The following is a 19,765-nucleotide window of genomic DNA, read 5'->3' as shown; positions in this document are numbered from 1 at the left end:
AGAAAAAGAATTAAACGATTTTCACAACTCCCTATTTGTTTATCCGAGAAATGAATCTGTAATTCCTCGCATATGAGGCGAGTTATGATTTGTGCATGATTTTAAATATTATACGATTTCGCGGGAACTTGCTAAATTTTATTGATTTGATTCGAAAATTATTATTAATATATTTTGATGCGAAAAAATTTATTATCTCTATTATTTATACTTTATAAGAAATTCTCGATTTTTATATAAGGCACAAATCTGCGTTTGAAACGAATTGCTTTTATAATCCTGCATTTTTATATTTAACTGATTTACCATTTACTTGTTTCCCATCTATGCCCTACTCGCTGAGTCGATGATTATCACTGAGTCTATGAGACTCACACCCCTTTATTTTCCCTTTTGTAGATAGGGATCAGCCTAGCGTGTAGTCAGTGACGCGTTCGGTCCACCATGAATAGGTAAAGACATCTCCTAGCATTTTATTCCGAGTCGCTCTACTGTTAGGGGTCAAGTCGTAGCTTTTTATTTGTTAAGTTGTAAACGAATTCTAAATTTTTATATAAGCATTAATTTTGAGATTATAGATTTAATGCATATACTTACAAATAAAAGGAAAAAAAAATTGTATTGATTTTTATATTTATGGTTCAATTTAGTATATGAAAGTATCAATATTATATGGTGATTGAATGTAGTGGATTAACGAGCAAATTTTAGATAGGCTTGTTCGAGACTTGGCGGGTCTTTTTCGGAAGTCTTGGACGTCGACAGTGATTGGGGAGAGGTCGTTGCATAAACTGCTATTATAGTAAATCTGATTTCTAATTTCTTAATAAACACGCATAGGCAGGTAGGATCATTCTTGTGCCCTTCCTTAATTAAGTACTCGCCTAAGCGTTGATACCACATGCGACCAGATTGCTTTAACTCGTACTAAGATATTTACAACTTTATTGAGAATAAGTTGCAGGGAGTATATGCTTCAGGCATTTTTAATTCGTCGAGAATTTTCATAGAAATATTAAAGTCTAATGAACCATATAGATATATCGTCGCAACGTCCATAAGACGCATTTCTGGTTTTTTAGAAACTGCTAGGCTAATAAGGAAACGAAAAGTAATCATATCCCTCACAGGTGAATATGTCTCAGTATAATCAATCCTAGGTCTCTAAGAGAAACCTTGGGCAACGAGTCGGGCTTTATACCTCATGACCTCATTTTTCTCATTTCGTTTCTGAACAAAGACCCACTTATATCCAACAGGCTTTACATTGTCGAGCATTTGAGCTACAGGCCCAAAAACCTCTCGTTTAGCTAAGAAAGCCAATTCAACCTGGATTACTTCCTCCCATTTATGCCAATCTTGGCTTTGACGACATTTAATAATAGATCATGGTTTATAATCATCGTTCATAATCTCATGAGCAATTGAGAATGCAAAAGCATCATCAATGATTATCTCATTTCGATCCCAAATCTCATTACAATATGTAATGAAAATCTCAATATTCCTAGGGTCGGTGATCTTTTCATGCATTTGTACCTCTTCAGGGGCAAAAAGCTTTTTTGGAGCAATTCGTGCCTTTTTAGGGGCAATGGTCTCTTCTGGAGCAATTCGTGCCTTTTTAGGGGCAATGGGCTATTTTAGAGCAGATTTGTGATTCTTCCCCCTTCGTTTTGAGGAACAGTGCCTTTTGATCCTATAGGTCTTCCATGCTTCAGGTGTAGACCATTTTGATTCATTTCAACTTGTTTTTCGGGAACAATAATCCTAGTTAGAGCATTCATAGCTGGAATATGAGACTTCGTGACCTTGGCAGCATCATTAAATGCATCAGGAAGTCTATTGGCAATATCTTGTAAATGGATTATATGTTGCACCTCATATTCACATTAAGGAGTTCTTAGGTCTAAATGGGATAAATTTTTCTCATCCTATGAGAAAATCTCAATTGGCTTCTGCTTCTTAGCCATGGAAGTGTTAGTTATCCCAATTGATAGAAACATCGTCTCATTGAAATGATAATTCGTGAATCTAGCGATGAAAAGATCACCCGTTGTTGGTTCCATGAACCTAATAATGGACGGTGAATCAAACCCAACATAAATGCCCAAAAGGCGTTGAGAACCCATTTTAGTCCTTTTTGGTGGTGCTATAAGCACCAGCACAGCGCAACCAAAGGTGCCTAAATGTGAAATATCTGGTTTATAACCAAGAACCAACTGCATGGGGGAATACAGGAGACTAGCAGTGGGGCGCAATCTAATTAGTGTCGCCGCATGCAAAACAGCATGACCCTACACTGTATAATTGAGATTTGTTCTCAATAATAATGTACGAGCTATAATTTGGATGCTTTTTATCAAGTACTTTGCCAATCCGTTCTGAGTATGAACATGTGGAACTGGGTGCTCAACCTTGATTCCTAATGAAGTACAATATGCATAAAAGCTCTTTGATGTGAATTCACCAGCATTATTCATCCTTATGCTCTTAATTGGATAATCAAGGAAATGTGCTCGGAGCTTTATAATCTGCATAGGTAAACGTGCAAAAGTAATGTTACGTGTAGATAATAGACAAACATGGGACCATCTACAGTATGTATCCACTAATACCATAAAATATCGAAATGGCTCACTTGCCAGTTGTATTGGTCCACAAATATAACCCTGGATTCTTTGCAAGAATGAAAGGGATTCAAGATTAACCTTTGTCATAGAAAGTTTAGCAATGAGTTTTCCTTGTGAACATGTTTCATAAGTATGATCCTTGGACAACAAAATCTTTTTATCCTTTAGAGGGTGTTTTTTAGTATTCTAGATTATCCTACACATCGTCGTAGCTCTCGAGTGACCTAGACGATCATGCCAAAGGCCAAACTCATTGGGATTTACCAGTCTCCACGACATGGTAGCGTGAACTTCAATAGCTCTAAGAGGGACACAATATAATCTTTTAGTTAAAGCTTCCAACTTCTCATGGATGGTCTTCTAGCCCATCTTATAAGAGGTGATGCAAAGAAATTCTTTATTTTGCTCATAAATTGTCTCAAAATGGTACCCATTACGGTGTTGGCTCCATTAGTTTTTGATGATAATAAAACATTTCCACTCATTTATGTCTAACTATACTACTTGAGTGTGTTGGACAAAAATGTATGTCATTAATAAATTAATCACTTAGAAGCAAATATTAAAACTCATAAGAATAAGGAGCTACAATTGAGCCACAAAACAAAAGCCTCTTAGTCAGATAACTAAGGGAGTTAGTCAACTAAAACTAAAAAATGGAGATGATCGGTTTAAAAATAGAGAAGATTTAGTCAACCAAGAAGCATGGTTAGTCGACTAAGAGCTCACTGCTAGAAACTAGGATCACAAGACAGAGACGACTTAATCGACTAAGAAGCATTGTTAGTCGACTAAGAGCTCACTTCTAGAAATTGGGATCACAAGACAGAGATGACTTAATTGACTAAGAAGTATATTAGTCAACTAAGAGCATTATGTCTGAATATTTGAATTTGAACACTAGAAGACAAATTAACGGCTAGAACTGACTCCAAATTGTTTCCTAATAGTCAGAAATTGTCAAACATTTATTAGAGTTGGTTTTTCAAGTATATAAGGCACTCCCAACTGCTAAGAACAAGATTAGATGCTTCCAATATGAAAAAGAGCTTAAAAATAGTAAAAACTCTCTACATACTTTCTGCACTTCACTCCAATCCTTGTAATAGAGTTAAACACTTCACCTTGTACCATTCAGATTAGGTTAATGATCATAGGTACTTCTTTATTTCTATTCTCCTTGATTACTTTAAGTGTGCAAGTCACTCTAAAGGGATTGATCAAGCTTGGGTTAGCTTGATTGGTTGTATAGGTTTTAACTTAGCCTAGAAAAGTTAGTTTTGGGTTTTTGTTGATCCCGAAAAAAACCATTATTAAAGGTTATGGCTGAGCCTGTGAAAAACCATTGTAAAAGCTTGGTGAAAGCTTGGGAATTCCACCGTTTATAGTGATTTGGTTTGAAAAATCCTTGATTGGAAGATCAAGGTAATGGATATAGGTCTTTGACTGAACCATTATAAATCTTTGTGTATTGTTTGCTCTGTTTGATTTTTCATTTCATTCTTCTTTAAAACATTCATTCATCTTGCATTTAACTTTTCACCATTGATCTTTAACTTGCCTCCAATTTGAAGTCAATTTTAGAAACATTCACAAAGTACTATTCACCCCCTCTAGCTTACTTATTTGGGACCAACAAGTGGTATCAGAGCCTATCCTTCATTCTTAAGGCTCAACATCTTAAAGGAGATCCAAATGGCTCTTCAAAAATCTATAGTTACTGAGGGATAGTCCACAAACAAACCACCTTTATTTGATGGATCGAACTACCCCTATTAGAGCACTAGAATGTCAATCTACATAAGAGCAATAGACTATGAAATGTGGGATGCTATCACTGATAGACCCTACATCCCTTTGACCATAAATGTTGTGACAAAAGAAATAATTCCTAAGCCAAGGTCTGAATGGACTGAAACTAAAACCAAAAAGGTTCAAACAAACTTTAAGGCAATAAACACTTTACATTGTGCCTTAACTCTTACTGAGTTTAATAAAGTGTCAAGCTTTACCACAGCTAAACAAGTTCGGGACAAACTTAGGATTATCCATGAAGGGACTTTACAAGTTAAGGAGTCTAAAATAGCCCTCATAACTCATAACTATGAGATGTTTAAGATGGAACCTAATGAAGATATCACCAGCATACTTTATAAGTTTACCAACATCACCAATAAACTCAGTTAGTTAGTTAAACCAATTTCTGAATATGAACTTGTAAAAAGACTTCTTAGAAGCCTACCTAAAACTTGGAAGCCAAAAATGACTACCATTAGAGAAGCTTAGGATTTAAATGTCATCACTCTTGATGAAATATGTGGGTCTCTTCTCACTCATGAGCTGAAACTTAAAGAAAAAGAAGAAGAAGACAAGTGAGAAGCAAAAGAAAGAACGAAAAGCATTGCCTTAAAAGCAAGCACTCTTGAAGAAGAATTGGATAATCTATCATGTGATGACGATGAAGAATTAACCATGGTAGCAAGAAGATTCAGAAAACTTATGGGACAAAGAGATAGGAGGCTAGCTAAGAAAGGGTACAGAAGAGATCAAAGTTATTCATGGAAAATCAGAAATAAAAATGAATCCAATAAAAAGGAAAATATAATATGTTATGAGTGCAAGAAACTTGGGCACTTTAGATCAGAATGTCCCTTACTAAAGGAGGAAACTCCCAAGAAAAATAGAAAAATAAAGAAGGCTATGGTGGTTGCAACCTGGTCTGATAATGATGTTTCAAGTTCAGATGTTGAAGAAGAAAAAGTGGAAGAAAGAGCTAACCTATGTTCGATGGCTAGAAATAAAAAATTCGAGGTATATTCTACTCCTTGTGATATTTCAATTGATGAAATTCAAGAAGAATATGAATGCCTTTATGATGAGTTTGAAAAGCTGACATCAAAATATAAGGCTTTAAAAAGAAAGACTACATCTCTTGAAAATGATTTTGAAAATATAAGACATGAGTTCAACTCTATTTTTGAACAAAGAAATTTTCTTCAAACTGAATTAGAACATTCAAAAATAGATTTTGAAGTTTTGAAATTAGAATTGGATAATAGAACTGAAGCTTTACAAAAAGTAATTGATGAAAATACTGCTCTTAAGAGTTTGAGAAAAGAAACACATACCTTAAGAAAAATTCTAATAATTTCTCATCTAGATGTTATGTTTGTGATAAACTTTGTCATTTATCTTATGACTGTTATAGAAGAAGAAGCACGCAGAAAACAAAAATGATTTGGGTTCCAAAAGGATCCTATGTAGCAGCTAACCTTCAAGGACCCATCAAGGTATGGGTACTTGTTAAGAAAAATTGAAAATCTATCTTGCAGGTTGAGCAAACTGAGAAGACATATGTTCAAGAGCTCAACTGAAGGAGAAGCAACCATGGTACATGGATAGTTGCTACTCAAGACATATGACTGGAAACGAAATGTTGTTTGCTCAATTGGACAAGAAAAAAATAGGTATTGTATCATTTGGAGACGATTCAAAAGGTAGAATTCATGGTATACGAACTATTGGTAAGAATTCTCATTCTCAAATTAGTCATGTGTTGCTTGTTAAAGGTTTAAAACACAATTTATTAAGTATCAGTCAATTGTGTGATAAAGGCTTTAAGGTATGTTTTGATTCATATAAATGTGAAGTGATAGACATTAGTACCAACAAAATTTCATTCATAGGAAAAAGAATAAAAAATATGTATGTTATATTTCTCGAAGATATTGAGCTTGATTGTGAAACATGTCTTATGGTAAATGATGGAAATGATAGCTATTTATGGCATAGGAGACTTGGACATGTAAGCATGCATACCATCTCAAAATTAATGAGAAGAAATTTGGTTATTGGACTGCCTGAACTTAAATTTAAGAATGATAAGATTTGTGATGCTTGTCAATTAGGAAAACAAGTTAGAATATCTTTCAAAGCAAAAAAAGTTATTTCAACATCTAGACCTCTTGAATTGTTGCATGTTGATCTATTTGGTCCTATCAATGTAACTAGTCTAAGAGGTAAATCATACGATTTTGTGATAGTTGATGACTACTCTAGGTACACTTGGATCTACTTCCTTGCTTACAAAAATGATGCATTACCTGCATTTGCAAATCGTTGTAAGAAAGTTCAAAATAAAAAAAGACTTGTCATTGTTAGCATTAGAAGTGATCATGGAGGTGAGTTTGAAGGAGATGATTTTGAAAACTTTTGTAATGAAATGGGCTGGATCACAACTTTTCTGCATCTAGAACACCTCAACAAAATGGGGTTGTTGAGAGAAAAAATTGAACTTTAAAAGAAATGGCTCGAACCATGCTCTGTGAAAACAATCTGCCAAAGTATTTTTAGGAAGAAGCTGTCAATACAGCAGCCTACATTCTTAATAGAGTTTCAATAAGGGCCATGATTTTTAAAACCCCCTATGAATTATACGAAGGCAGAAAACCAAACATTTCCCATTTTAGAAGCTTTAGCTATAAGTGTTTTGTTTTGAACAAAGGAAAACATTCCTTTGGAAAATTTGATGTTAAGAGTGACGGGGCAATATTTCTAGAATATGTATTAAACTAATTGAAGAATTTTTAACAAAAGAACTTTAACAATTGAAGTATCCATTCATGTAGTTTTTGATGAAACTAATGTCTTGTAAAAGAAAGTTCTTATTGATGAAAATGATGTAAAGGATCTTGAGAGACAAATGGAAGGAATGAGCTTAGAAAACAAGAAAAACAGTGAAAAAAAACACCTTGGAAGATAAGCAGAAGCTCCACCCTTAAAAAATCTACAAAGAGTGACGTTCAACACAATCACCTTCCAAGAGCTGAAAATATTACAAAGATCACCCACAAGAGCAGATTATTGGTGATCCTTCAGAAAGAGTTAAAACCGAAAAAAGAATTAGAGAAACATGTGAATTCTCAGCCTTCATCTCGCAAATCAAGCCTAAAAACTTTGAAAGGCATAAAAAGAAGAAAGCTGGATATTGGCCATGTGAGAAGAATTTGAACAATTTGAAAGAAACCAAGTATGGACATTGGTTTCTAGACCATTCAATCACCCAATTGTTAGTACAAAGTGGGTGTTCAGAAACAAGGTAGATGAGCAATGTAATGTAATTAGAAACAAAGCTAGGCTAGTGGCTCAAGGATATAATCAAGAGGAAGGCATTGACTATGATGAAACATTTGCTCCTGTTGCTAAGATAGAAGCCATAAGATTATTGCTTGCATTTGCATATTTCATGAACTTCAAATTATTTCAAATGGATGTAAAAAGTGCATTTTTAAATGGTCTCATTCAAGAAAAAGTCTATATCAAACAACCTCACAGATTTAAAGATTTTGAAAAGCCTGATTATGTTTTCAAACTACATAAGGCTTTATATGGATTAAAACAAGCTCCAAGAGCTTGGTATGAAAGACTCTCAAAGTTCTTAGTTAAGAAAGGATACGTGAGAGGAAGTATTGATACAACACTATTCATTAAGAAATACTTGAATGATTTGATTATTGTTCAAATTAATGTGGATGATATTGTATTTGGTGCTACTAATGAAGCTTTGTGTAAGAACTTTGCTGAAGAAATGCAGGGTGAATTTAAGATGAGCATGATGGGTGAACTAAAATTCTTTCTTGGCCTTTAAATCAAACAATGCAAGGATGGCATCTTTATCAATCAAGAAAGATATATTCAAGACATTCTGAAAAAGTTTGATATGCTGAAGCTGAAGTCAATCAGCACTCCAATGAGTCCCTCTACTAACCTTGATAAAGATGAAAAAGGAAAGAGTGTTTATCAAAAGCTTTATAGAGGTATGATTGGATCTTTACGTTACTTAACTGTGTGCAGACTCAATATTTAATTTAGTGTATACTTGTGTGCACGATTTCAATCACAACCTAAATAGGCACACTTAACTGTTGTAAAAGAATCTTTAAGTATCTCTTGGACACACAAAACTTACGATTATGGTATCCTAGAGGAACATCTTTTAGTCTTATTGGTTACTCTAATGCTGATTTTGCTGGAGTAAAACTGATAGGAAAAGTACTAATGGCACTTGTCAGCTTCTAGGAAACATGCTTGTATCTTGGTTAAGTAAGAAACAAAACTCTATTGCACTTTCAACAGCAGAAGTTGAATACATTTCCTTAGGTAGCTGTTGTGCTCAAATTTTATAAATTAAACAATAATTAAAAGATTTTGGAGTAACCATGCATAATATACCTATATATTGTGATAACATAAGTGCTATTAACATCTCAAAAAATACAGTTCAACACTCTAGAACAAAGCATATTGAAATTCAACATCATTTTATCCGAGATCATATGCTTAAAGGAGACATTAAGATTGAATTTGTCAACACCTTGAATCAATTGGCTGATATATTTACCAAACCCTTAAATGAGGAAAGATTCTATGAAATTAGGAGAAATCTAGGAATGGCTAATGTACAGGAGCTTTAGGAAATTTTTTGAGCTTTTCATTCATAAGACAGTAGATACTTGTTGATTAAGAGAATCACTTAACCGACTAAGAGCATTATGTTTTTTTTTTTGATAGACTTAGCCGGATAAGAGTAAAACTTAGTCAATTAAGAAATTAAAATAAGAAAAATAAAATTTAAGGAAAAAGGAAAGTATAACGGGAGAAGAAGAAGAAAAGGAAAACTGCTTAACTGAAAAACAAAATGAGAGGCAAAATTTTGAATTTTGCAAAAAGGGGTAATTGACCACATTTGAAATGGGGAGAGCAATAACCTCTCTTAACTCCTTACTCTTTCTATTTATTCTCTCTCATCTGAAACTGACTCTCTAAAAAAAAAAAACTAAAAATCCTCTATTCTCAAACCTTCCAAACCCTAAGTCTAAAACTACCCAAAATCGATGGCCAAATCTTCAGTCTCTAGCGATCTCCTAGAAAAGAAGAAAGGAAAGCTACCCATGGAAGAGAGCCCACCGTTCAAAGTTCAAAAGAAAGGGAAGAAAAAATGAGCCAATTTCAAAGACCGAAAAAGCTGGGAAGAAATAGAAAGAGAAAATGCCAAAATTAAAGAAAGAGATGGAAAAAGGAAAATCTGCCAAGAAAGGTAACTCTTCATCCTCGAAATTTAGAAACAAGATTCATGAGAATAGATTTAGAAAAATAGAGAATGCACCCATCTCTTGTGGAAAGTACATTGATTGGAATAGTTTCAATGAAGTTTTAGAAATAAAAGAGGGGCTGTCAGAATACTTTGAGGAAATAAAGTTGAAGAAATTGAGTATGTTTAAGAATAGAACGTATAGTGCTAGTCTAGTGAAAGAATTTTATGCCAGCATTGCACTGAAAGAAACTGAACTTGATGATCTAGTTGACTTTGTCGAGGACGGTCTCAATATATTTCTAAATGGGAATGAGTTGTGGTCACTGCCACTGATTTAGGAAATCTGCTGAGCATTGAGTGTAATGAGGGAGAGTATGAAATCTCAGAGGATTATGATCCCTCATCCTCGTGGGAAATAATCATCGAGAAAAGGGTAAGATATTCCTTTAGAAGCTATGCAAGCTTTATCAAAAGTCCACAAACTATAATCCTGCACAATTTTATAGCTTCAACAATCCATGGAAAAAGCAGTAGTTTTAGCTATGTGAGTCTTCAAGATATGTGGTTAATGGAGCATGCTTTTAATGCTACCCCCCTCAATTTAGGAAGATTCATGATTAAAAGATTAAAAGGAACATGTCGAGTTGATAAGATGAATCTGCCTTATAGAAACATAATCACCTCTTTGGTAAAGAAAAGGGGAATTTGGAGTTCTAGATATGCAATGGATCAAGTTAAGAGTAGGGATCAAGCTATCTATCTAGGAAGTTTGCCAAAAATGGGGTACAAGTTGGAAGGAGAAAAATTTATCAAGACCCCCCAGACACTTTAAGGGAAGAGCATCCTACCTCTGCTCAAACTAAGGCAACTTCCTCTTAGATTTCAAATAAGATGATTCCGAATTTATTAAGGAGAATTGATGGGAAGCTCACTAATCAATCTGTAAGAATTTAGAAAATTGAATAAAATTTGCAAGAGTTGGGAGATTTGATGAAAGAGAAAAGAAAGTCACCTTTTGGTCCTACAACTGAAGATAACTCAGCAGCACCAAGTTTAGCACCAGCAAAATAGCTTGTTGAGAATCCTACTTTTGAAGCTGAAGGTGATGAACCTAAATCTGCTGCAGCAAGAAAAACACCCACTCCTGAACTTGAAATTGAAAAAGAAGACAGTGATAACATAGAAGTGGTAGGATCGCTTAATGACAATTCTCCACAGCTTGATGAGGCATAGACAGATAAACCATCCCCCACAAACTCTGAGGAAATTCTAATCATGGATGGCTTTCACTAGATGGTAAGGGAAGAGGAAGCTGAAAAAGAAACAGCAAAAAGCAGAGCACAAAAACCAGCATCTGTAAAAACATCCCCTTAATCAGTTCATACCATGTAGAAGAGTGAACAAGTTAGTAAAGAAAAAGGGAAAGCTACTGCATCTGTACAAGATAAACCTAAGCTGACTAGAAAAGGCAGAAAGACTATGGCAATAAAGACCAAGTTCCTCAAGAAGAGAAAGTCTTCTAGATTAGCTGACAAAACCAAACCCTCAGTCAAGTCTTCTATTCAGGATCCACTCCAAGTTTCAAACGCATCTTCTTCTGATCTCTTACCACAAAAATTTTTACTTGTGCCATCTCTTGAACCTCTCAATGTCCACTTTGGGATGGATGAATCAACCCCCTCTGACTCTTCTTAGTTCTATCTCTATTTTGCTAATGACAAAAAAAGGGAGATAGGTTAGAGTAGAAGTAATTTAGGGGTAATTTAAGAATCTGACTAGGAATCTGACTTTGATGAGGCTTGCTGGGTTGTTTATGACAATATGTTATTTTAATTGTTGATGGATTGTAAAAACTTATTTCTGTTTTGCTTTTGTGTTTAATGGATTGTCAATGACAGTTGATCTTGGAATGAATGTGGTTTGTTTACAATAGGCTGATGACAGTGAGTTACAATATTGATAATATTCTGTCACCTGTTACTAATTGTTCTGTATGCTTGTATGAAGATACTCTGTTAAATGTCTGAATCTATGCCTGTTATTCTTTTCAAGAAATAGATAAAAACTTGTTGATCTACTAGGTTGGATAATAAAATAACTTGAAAATATCGTGCATACATTAAGGGGGAGCCCACAATCAGTGAGAGAAATCCTAATCTGGTGTAAAGCAAAAAGAACTAATAGACATTGTGCTTTTAATCAAGGAATATTTTGTCATAATCAAAAAGGGGGTGATTGTTGGCTCCATTAGTTTTTTATGATAATAAAACATTCCCACTTATTTATGTCTAACTATACTACTTGAGTGTGCAGGACAAAAATGTATGTCATTAATAAATTAGTCACTTAGAAGCAAATATCAAAACTCATAAGAATAAGGAGCTACAATTGAGCCACAAAACAGAAGCCTCTTAGTCAGATAACCAAGGGAGTTAGTCAACTAAAACTAAAAAATGGAGATGACTAGTTCAGAAATAGAGAAGACTTAGTTGACCAAGAAACATGGTTAGTCGACTAAAAGTTCACTGCCAAAAACTGGGATCAGAAGACAGAGACAACTTAATCAACTAAGAAGCATTGTTAGTCAACTAAGAGCTCACCGTCAAAAACTAGGATCAGAAAACAAAAACGACTTAATCGACTAAGAAGTATGCTAGTCAACTTAAAGCATTTTGTTTAAAGATTTGAATTTGAATACTAGAAGACAGATTAACGGCTAGAACTGACTCCAAACTGTTTCCTAACGGTCAAAAACAGTCAAATATCCATTAGAATTAGTTTTTCAAGTATATAAGGCACTCCCAACGACTAAGAATAAGATTAGATGCCTCTAAGATAAAAAAGATTGTAAAAACTCTCTACATACTTTCTGCACTTCACTTCAATCCTTGTAATAGAGTTAAGCACTTCACCTTGTACCATTTAGATCAGGTTAGTGATCATAGGTACTTCTTTATTTCTATTTTCTTTGATTACTTAGAGTGTGCGAGTCACTCTAAGGGGATTGATCAAGCTTGGGTTAGCTTGATTGGTTGTATAGATTCTAACTTAGCCTAAAAAAGTTAGTTTTGGGTTTTGGTTTATCTAGGGAAAAACCATTGTTAAAGGTTATGACTACGCTTGTGAAAAGCCATTGTGAAAGTTTAGTTAGTGGAAGCTTGGGAATTCCACCATTTATAGTGATTTGGTTTGAAAAATCCTTGATTGGAAAATCAAGGTAGTGGATGTAGGTCTTTAACCGAACCACTATAAATCTCTATGCATTGTCTGCTTTGTTTTATTTTTCATTTCATTCTTCTTTAAAACATTCTTTCATCCTGCATTTAACTTCTCACCTTTAATCTTTAACTTGCCCCCAATTTGAAGTCAATTTTAGAAACATTCACAAAGTGCTATTCACCCCCCCTCTAGCACACTTATTTGGGACCAACATATGGCGTACATCTTTGTAACTAAGTAGATTCCTCTTCGATCTATTGCTCAACAATGCATCTTCAACATACAAAATGGTGCCATTTGGTAGAACAATTGTGACATTCCCTGAGCCATCAATAATTCCAACGGGACCTGATATTGTATGGACATTTGCCTTACGTAATGGCATACTCGAGAAAAAGTGCTTATCACGAAGAATGGTATGTGTCGTTGCACTATCAAGCAAACAGACATCTTTCTTTTTCTTGATGGTTCCCACTTGCACTTATATTGAAAACTTCAGGTGTCGCTTGTATTAACAATTTCAGCTGTCAAAAATTCACAAATCAATTATGGGATAATAATTTTATTTATGAACAATCAAGCAAAAGTAATACATTGAAAATAACATTAAAATTCTTAAATCCTAAGTTTGAGCTAACTCCCACCAATCTGATGCCTTTTAAGGGTCTTTGAAAAAATCAAAGACATCCAATGATGTTTTTGCTTCTATAGGAGCAAGAGGAGTCACTTCAACAGAGGTATTATTAGCCTTGACGTTGGTCATAGCATTTTTAATTGCATGAGTTTCAATTCGCTTGCCCTTATCCTTTAGGGATGCTTGATATAAATCAACAAAATGCTTTGGCGTATGATAGGTACGTGACCAATGTCTAGTCATGCCGCAACGATAGCAAATACTTTCAGCATGCTCCTTCTTAGGCTTCTTACCCTTGTCATGATTCAAGCCAAGATTAATTTGCCTAGGGTGTTTATATCTTCTGCTACCCTTTCGTGGGTTATGCACTAGCCTATACTCACAGCCCTTAAATCGGCCAGTACTCTTACCAGAGCTAGCATTTGCTTCAGGTAATGCTTTTGAGCCAACAAGTCTAAAATCATGATTTTTGAGCAATAGTTCATTAGTCTGCTCAGTATTCAGGAGGACATAAATCAACTCTGAGTATGTCTTAAATTGACATTGTTGGTATTGTTGCTGCAATACAATATTTAAAGCATGAAACGTAGAGAAAGTTTTCTCTAATAGCTCTTATTTAGTGACCTTAACACCACATAACTCCAGCTTTGAAACTATATCAAATAAGGCTGAGTTATAATCAAACACTGATTTGAAGTCTTGCAGTCTGAGATGTTGCACAATCATATTGTGCTTGACGGAAAATAACAGTTTTGGTATGATCATACCTCTCTCTCAATCTCGTTCATAGTATCTTAGGATCTCGGACCGATAAATATTGAGTCTTCAAGCTCTCATGCAAATGATGACGAATGACAATCAAAGCATTCGCTTTATCTTGGTCATTTGCATTTTCATCTATAATAATTGCATTAGCAAGACATTGCCCTTGAAGATGCATCTCAACATCAAGGCACCAAGATAGATAATTGTTTCCACTCACTTTCAAGATGTGGAACTTGGGCTTTTCAATATTTTTCATAATACTACATGCAGAAAATTTGAACCCTTAGTTGGGGTTCTCAAAGGTCTATCACCGCTTCAGGGGGACAGTTTATCGCCACTTCAAGGGGACAGAGATATAATCTAAATCTATAATCGCCCTAAGGCTAATTAGACCATATAAAAAAAAACTAAAAATCTAATTGAAAAAATACCTTCTCTACCTTTAGAGACTTGTGTTGATAATGTGATATAAAATGTAAAGAAATATATACTAAGAAAATAATTGAGAGAAGAATTGAGAGAAGAATTTCGAGGAGAATTGAGAAAAAACTTCTAGTTTATTTCTCATGAGAGAAGAACTTCTGGTTCATTTCTCACTGTTTTTTATTATTATTGATTGTCTATTTTTCATCATATACAAAGCCCTATTTATAGGGTTAAATAGATGTGGATATTGATGAACCATCATAAATATATACATTGATTATGAATGGAACTTGAAGGGTTGGGAGTTACAATTGACACATTCATTTATTCATAACATTTTATTCCTTCTTGTTTCTTTTTTTCCTTTTTCCTAAAATTTTCGTCATGGTTTTATATATCCTTTTTGTATTTTATTTTTTATTATTAAATAAATGAAAATTTTTTATATTGAAATTCTCCTAATTTCTCTAAAATGTTTATTAGAATTTAAGAAAAATTTTCCACCTAAGAATTTTCAAGAATCTTGTCACTTACAACTTATTTAAAATTCCATAATTGGAAAATTTTCATCTATTTGCATTCTTTTGTATGCATTTCACTTTTTTTTTTATTTTTTATTTGTTATTTTATGTAGTTTTTTACTTTTTTCTTTATGATTTATATTTCTTTTTTTATATTTTATGTCTCTCATTCTTTCTTCTTATTCCTATTGTTTTTTATTATTTTTATTTTTTAAAAATTTTTGCATCATTCTTTACCCTATTCTTTTAAAAAAATGTTCTCTACTGAGCTAAACATTTTCCAATCTTTTCTTTTTTTTAAAAAAAAAGTAAATGAAAATCTCTCATATTGAAAAATTTTCCAAACTCTTAGACACTTGTAGTAAAATTTGAGACATTTTCCCCACTTAGTAATTTTCAATAAAATTATCTCTTACAACTTTATTGAATTTCACATTTAAGCATTTGACATATTGGTTGGTGCATGATTCCCTACTTAAAGAATAGAGTTTAAATGCACTACTTAAAGATTAGAATTTAAATCCCCTTTCCTCAAATCTAAAAAAAAAAAAAAGGAAAAACTTTATTGAACTCCATCATTGGTTAGATTTTCACTTGCTCGTGTAATTACAATGAAACGTATGGCAATGCAAACAAATATCATTATGCAATTAACTATTTAATTACTATGTATTCATTTCTCTATACATGTTTTTGCAAATTCTTAAAAATAAGTTTCTTAGTAAAATTAATTTTTGGGATTCCGTCTAACAATTTGGGTAAGGTCCCACAATTAATTTTATTTAGAAAAATTCGAGTAAATTGCCACTTGCAACTCTTAAAATTCCCTTTTAAAGATTTTTGTAAAAATAATTACTAATTTAAATTATTAAATTTACTAAATTGAGAATTTTAATTTTATAATTTTTCTTGGTTTTCTAATTATGTTTTTTGAAGAATTTTATAAATCTAAATATGCACATAGATAAAAATTAAATAAACAACAAAGAAGATGGACTAAAAATAATATACCACAAGTGGACTTAGTACAAAACCTATGAGCCTTAGGACGTCTCTGGCCAATTCAATTCCATCCATGCCCGATAGCAGAGGCCAATTCAATTCCCTATCCATGCCATGTAACCTATCTCGATTGACCGATCATGTGTGATCTTCAACTATGTTTATTGCGGGATCGGGTATTCGTATCTCCTTATAACATAGTCAATCCTCTTATCTCTCATTGCTGGGTCGGCTATCTCATCTTCATTTCTTGATGCATGAGTTGAGCGAACAGAGATTGGAATTGGACCTCTCGGTACTCATCCTGATTCCCCTTTGTTCTTCTTCTGGTCCATTAGTGGTAATGGTCCGGACGAAGAAATGTAGCAGGGGAGAGTTAGGGTTATGGTTATGTCTAGCTTAAAATCCAACCGACGTTTTTTTTATGAAACGTAGTTTTTATTGAAATGTCATTTCAAGTCGTAAGTTTGAATTGCAAAAGACTCTCCTGGCAGTAAGTGGAGGAGAGAGAGGCTGTTCAATTTCCCAGAGAAGCCGGCAACCAAATCTAATTTGGTAGCTTCACTGGATAAGGACCTAGAAACCTAGACAACACAAAAAAGAATAGTATGCTCAGAAATGCAGATATTGGCAACCTACAAGAACAACACTGCCACATAGACACAAAAACAAGAGCATCGAAAGGGTGACAGCCCAAGCAGGCAAGGAGAGCACCCTCAAAAGTTCACAGAGAGAATACGGACAGCGAGCAGCCCCTCTAAAATCAGCAGTGAAGCCCATACTCTGAACTTTAGAAACTTCAAATATGGTAAAACTTTAGAAACTTGAATGTGTTTACCTTAAATTTTATGGATGGAAAGGCGCTTAGTAGAGGCAAAGTGCCTGTCTATCTCTGGAATGTGAACCAAAAAACACAACAATTAATTGAGTATACTAATTAGATTTTGAATTAAAGAGGTTGAAGGATCAATCTCAAATTTCTTATTCCTTGATTATAGTAGAAACTCTTGTCGTCTTTGTCTCTTCATGGATGTAAAGGTATTGTTTTGTTATCATTGAATTAGTAATTTGTTTGATATTTATTACTTCTATTCATAATTATTAGTGTCTAATTTGATTTTTTGGGTCAAGTATTTTTTAGTCTGACCACTTTTTTATATTCATAAGTCATTATTAATTAAAATTGAAAGACTACTTTTTCAAAACTATTAATAAAGTAGTTTTCAAATATATATTTGTTAGAATTTAATTATAATCAAATAATTAAAATAATTAAGATCAAAGTTTAAAAAAAATTCAAATTAAGAGAGAGAGAGAGGGAACTTGACACCTAGAGATACATGTAATTGGACTAGTAGTAGCTCATGTAATCATGTTGGTTGGTACAACTGTAAATTGTCCAACCGAAGCTCCACGTCTTCCGAAACATGGCTTTGTCTTGTGGTCGACCATTTTGAGGCACAAAATCTGTTAGGATCAAACATATACTTCGTCTCACAATGGTCGCTTTGCCATGATCTAAGCTGGCCTTATTACAAGCAAAAGCAAGACAGTGGTTGCCTAACAAAAGTTAGCAACTAATTATCTTAGTTATATTCTTTCACACAAATTAGTTCAGTTAGTTAAAAAAACTAAAATTTTAACGGATCAGGTCATAATGTATCGAAGTTGAAGTTGATGTAATTAATGAAAAATATTCATGTAATAATTCACTTAAGAATATTATATGGTTATTAACAATCCTCCAATGGCTACATCGCAATGTCTTTTGGTGATGTTGGACCCCAAAGTCAGGATAGATTAGTACTGAGCCCCGAACCCAGTGACAAAGTCGAGACCTCCACGTTGACCTCAAAAATACAAATATATATATATATATTCTGCCATTCAGAACTGCTAATTGAAGATTGGCAAGAAAGTGGACGTGGGTGTGTATGCTGCCTTTAATATCATACATATCTCGTTTTATTAATGTCACAAATTTAACTTTTAAATGTAATAATAATAGTTATTGAAAAAAACAATTCCCCTCGATCCACTGCTAATAGAAATTAAGCAATCTCTCTGTATATCATCATTTGGCTAGTACTGGGTTTCTTTCTTTTGTTTTATTTAATTAGAATGGTTGATTTGGTATCACAATTAATCAAATTCATAAAAGTTCATAAAAGGCAAATAAAATCTTAAAATAATACATAAAATTAAGCACATAAATGTCCATTTGCTTTTTCTTCTTTCATAAGTACTCCATTTTATCTTTTTCTCACGAATATCTTCATTAAAGAATAGAGAAATTGAATGACTTTATTTTTTACATTTTGACATCAAAAAATGAACATATACGCATTTATCCATTCTGTCCATCTCAAATTCATTCTCATTGTATAATTTCCATGGAAATAAAAAAAAACCTTTAATTTAAATTTATTTTATATTAAAATTTTAAAAATTCTTTTATAAAATTTATTTTCTTTTTGAGAAAATAGTGAATTTCATTACTCAACATCAAAGAATTACAATATACATTTATATCCCTTTATATTGAAATTATCTATAACATGAAGGAGCATCATTAAAAACCATGAAAGGGAAAAAGAGTACCCCTAAAATGTCCTTCTACCCCGTTAGCACACATAACCCATTACAAAGCAAGTCTATCCACCTCCAATGCTCTTTGTACAGTAGCTGGCAGATCAGAAACATCCCTCCATGTAATCCGGTTCACCCCTCAATCATTGACTGACTTTGCCAATCCATGTGCAACCATGTTTGCTTCTCTTCAACAAAATTCAGTGAAGGAGCAGCCAAGCTGTCCCATGACTATTACACAATCTTCAATCACATGTCCCACTTCACCGTTATATTGTCTCTTCTTAAACCAATTTATAACCTGCATACAATCAACTTTAATAGCTGAAACTGGAACATTGTATTGGGAGCACAATATGAGAGACCATAACATCGCTGCATCACAATTGATCTTCAATCCTGCCGAACTCCTCCACCGCCCGTTAACGTTCTTAAGAATATTTCCACTTGGTTCGGCCTGATGGCATATACTAAAACCCAACTCAACCTCCTCTCTTGGGTCTTTCCTTTCTTGCTTAAAAATCAAAACATTCCTTGCTTTCCAAAGTGCCCACAAAACACTACTCCAACTCCTTTTTACCCATCTGCTGAAGCAAATGCTTAAACCAATCAATAACAGCTGAAAAGTGACCAGTAATATCTTTGAAGCGCCATGTAGTTGCAATCCATACAGCTCTAGCGAAAGGTCAATTGCAAAAAACATGGAAGCTTTTATAAAATTTATGATCCATAACTTTTTAATGTCAAAAAAGTCATTGAAATATATATATATATATATATATATATATATATATATATANCTATAGTTCAATCATATATAGTTCAAGATTATATATATATATACACAAAAATAACAGAATAAAATTTTCCAAAATAAATAAGATAA

The 19,765-nt window shown here is 33.5% G+C and overlaps 1 long non-coding RNA gene across 1 annotated transcript in view; it reads left to right on the top strand.

The window, feature by feature from the left end:
- LOC108661231 overlaps positions 1–546 on the top strand; it is a 2,566-nt gene extending 2,020 nt beyond the window's left edge. The window contains exon 4 of the long non-coding RNA XR_001926981.1: positions 400–546. This is a non-coding gene — a long non-coding RNA (uncharacterized LOC108661231). The remainder of the gene's footprint in view (positions 1–399) is intronic.

This window comes from Theobroma cacao, chromosome 3 (assembly GCF_000208745.1).
Source record: "Theobroma cacao cultivar B97-61/B2 chromosome 3, Criollo_cocoa_genome_V2, whole genome shotgun sequence".
NCBI classification, from domain to species: domain Eukaryota; kingdom Viridiplantae; phylum Streptophyta; class Magnoliopsida; order Malvales; family Malvaceae; genus Theobroma; species Theobroma cacao.
The sequence above is the reverse complement of the archived record's forward strand: the minus strand, read 5'-3'. Positions and strand labels throughout refer to the sequence as shown.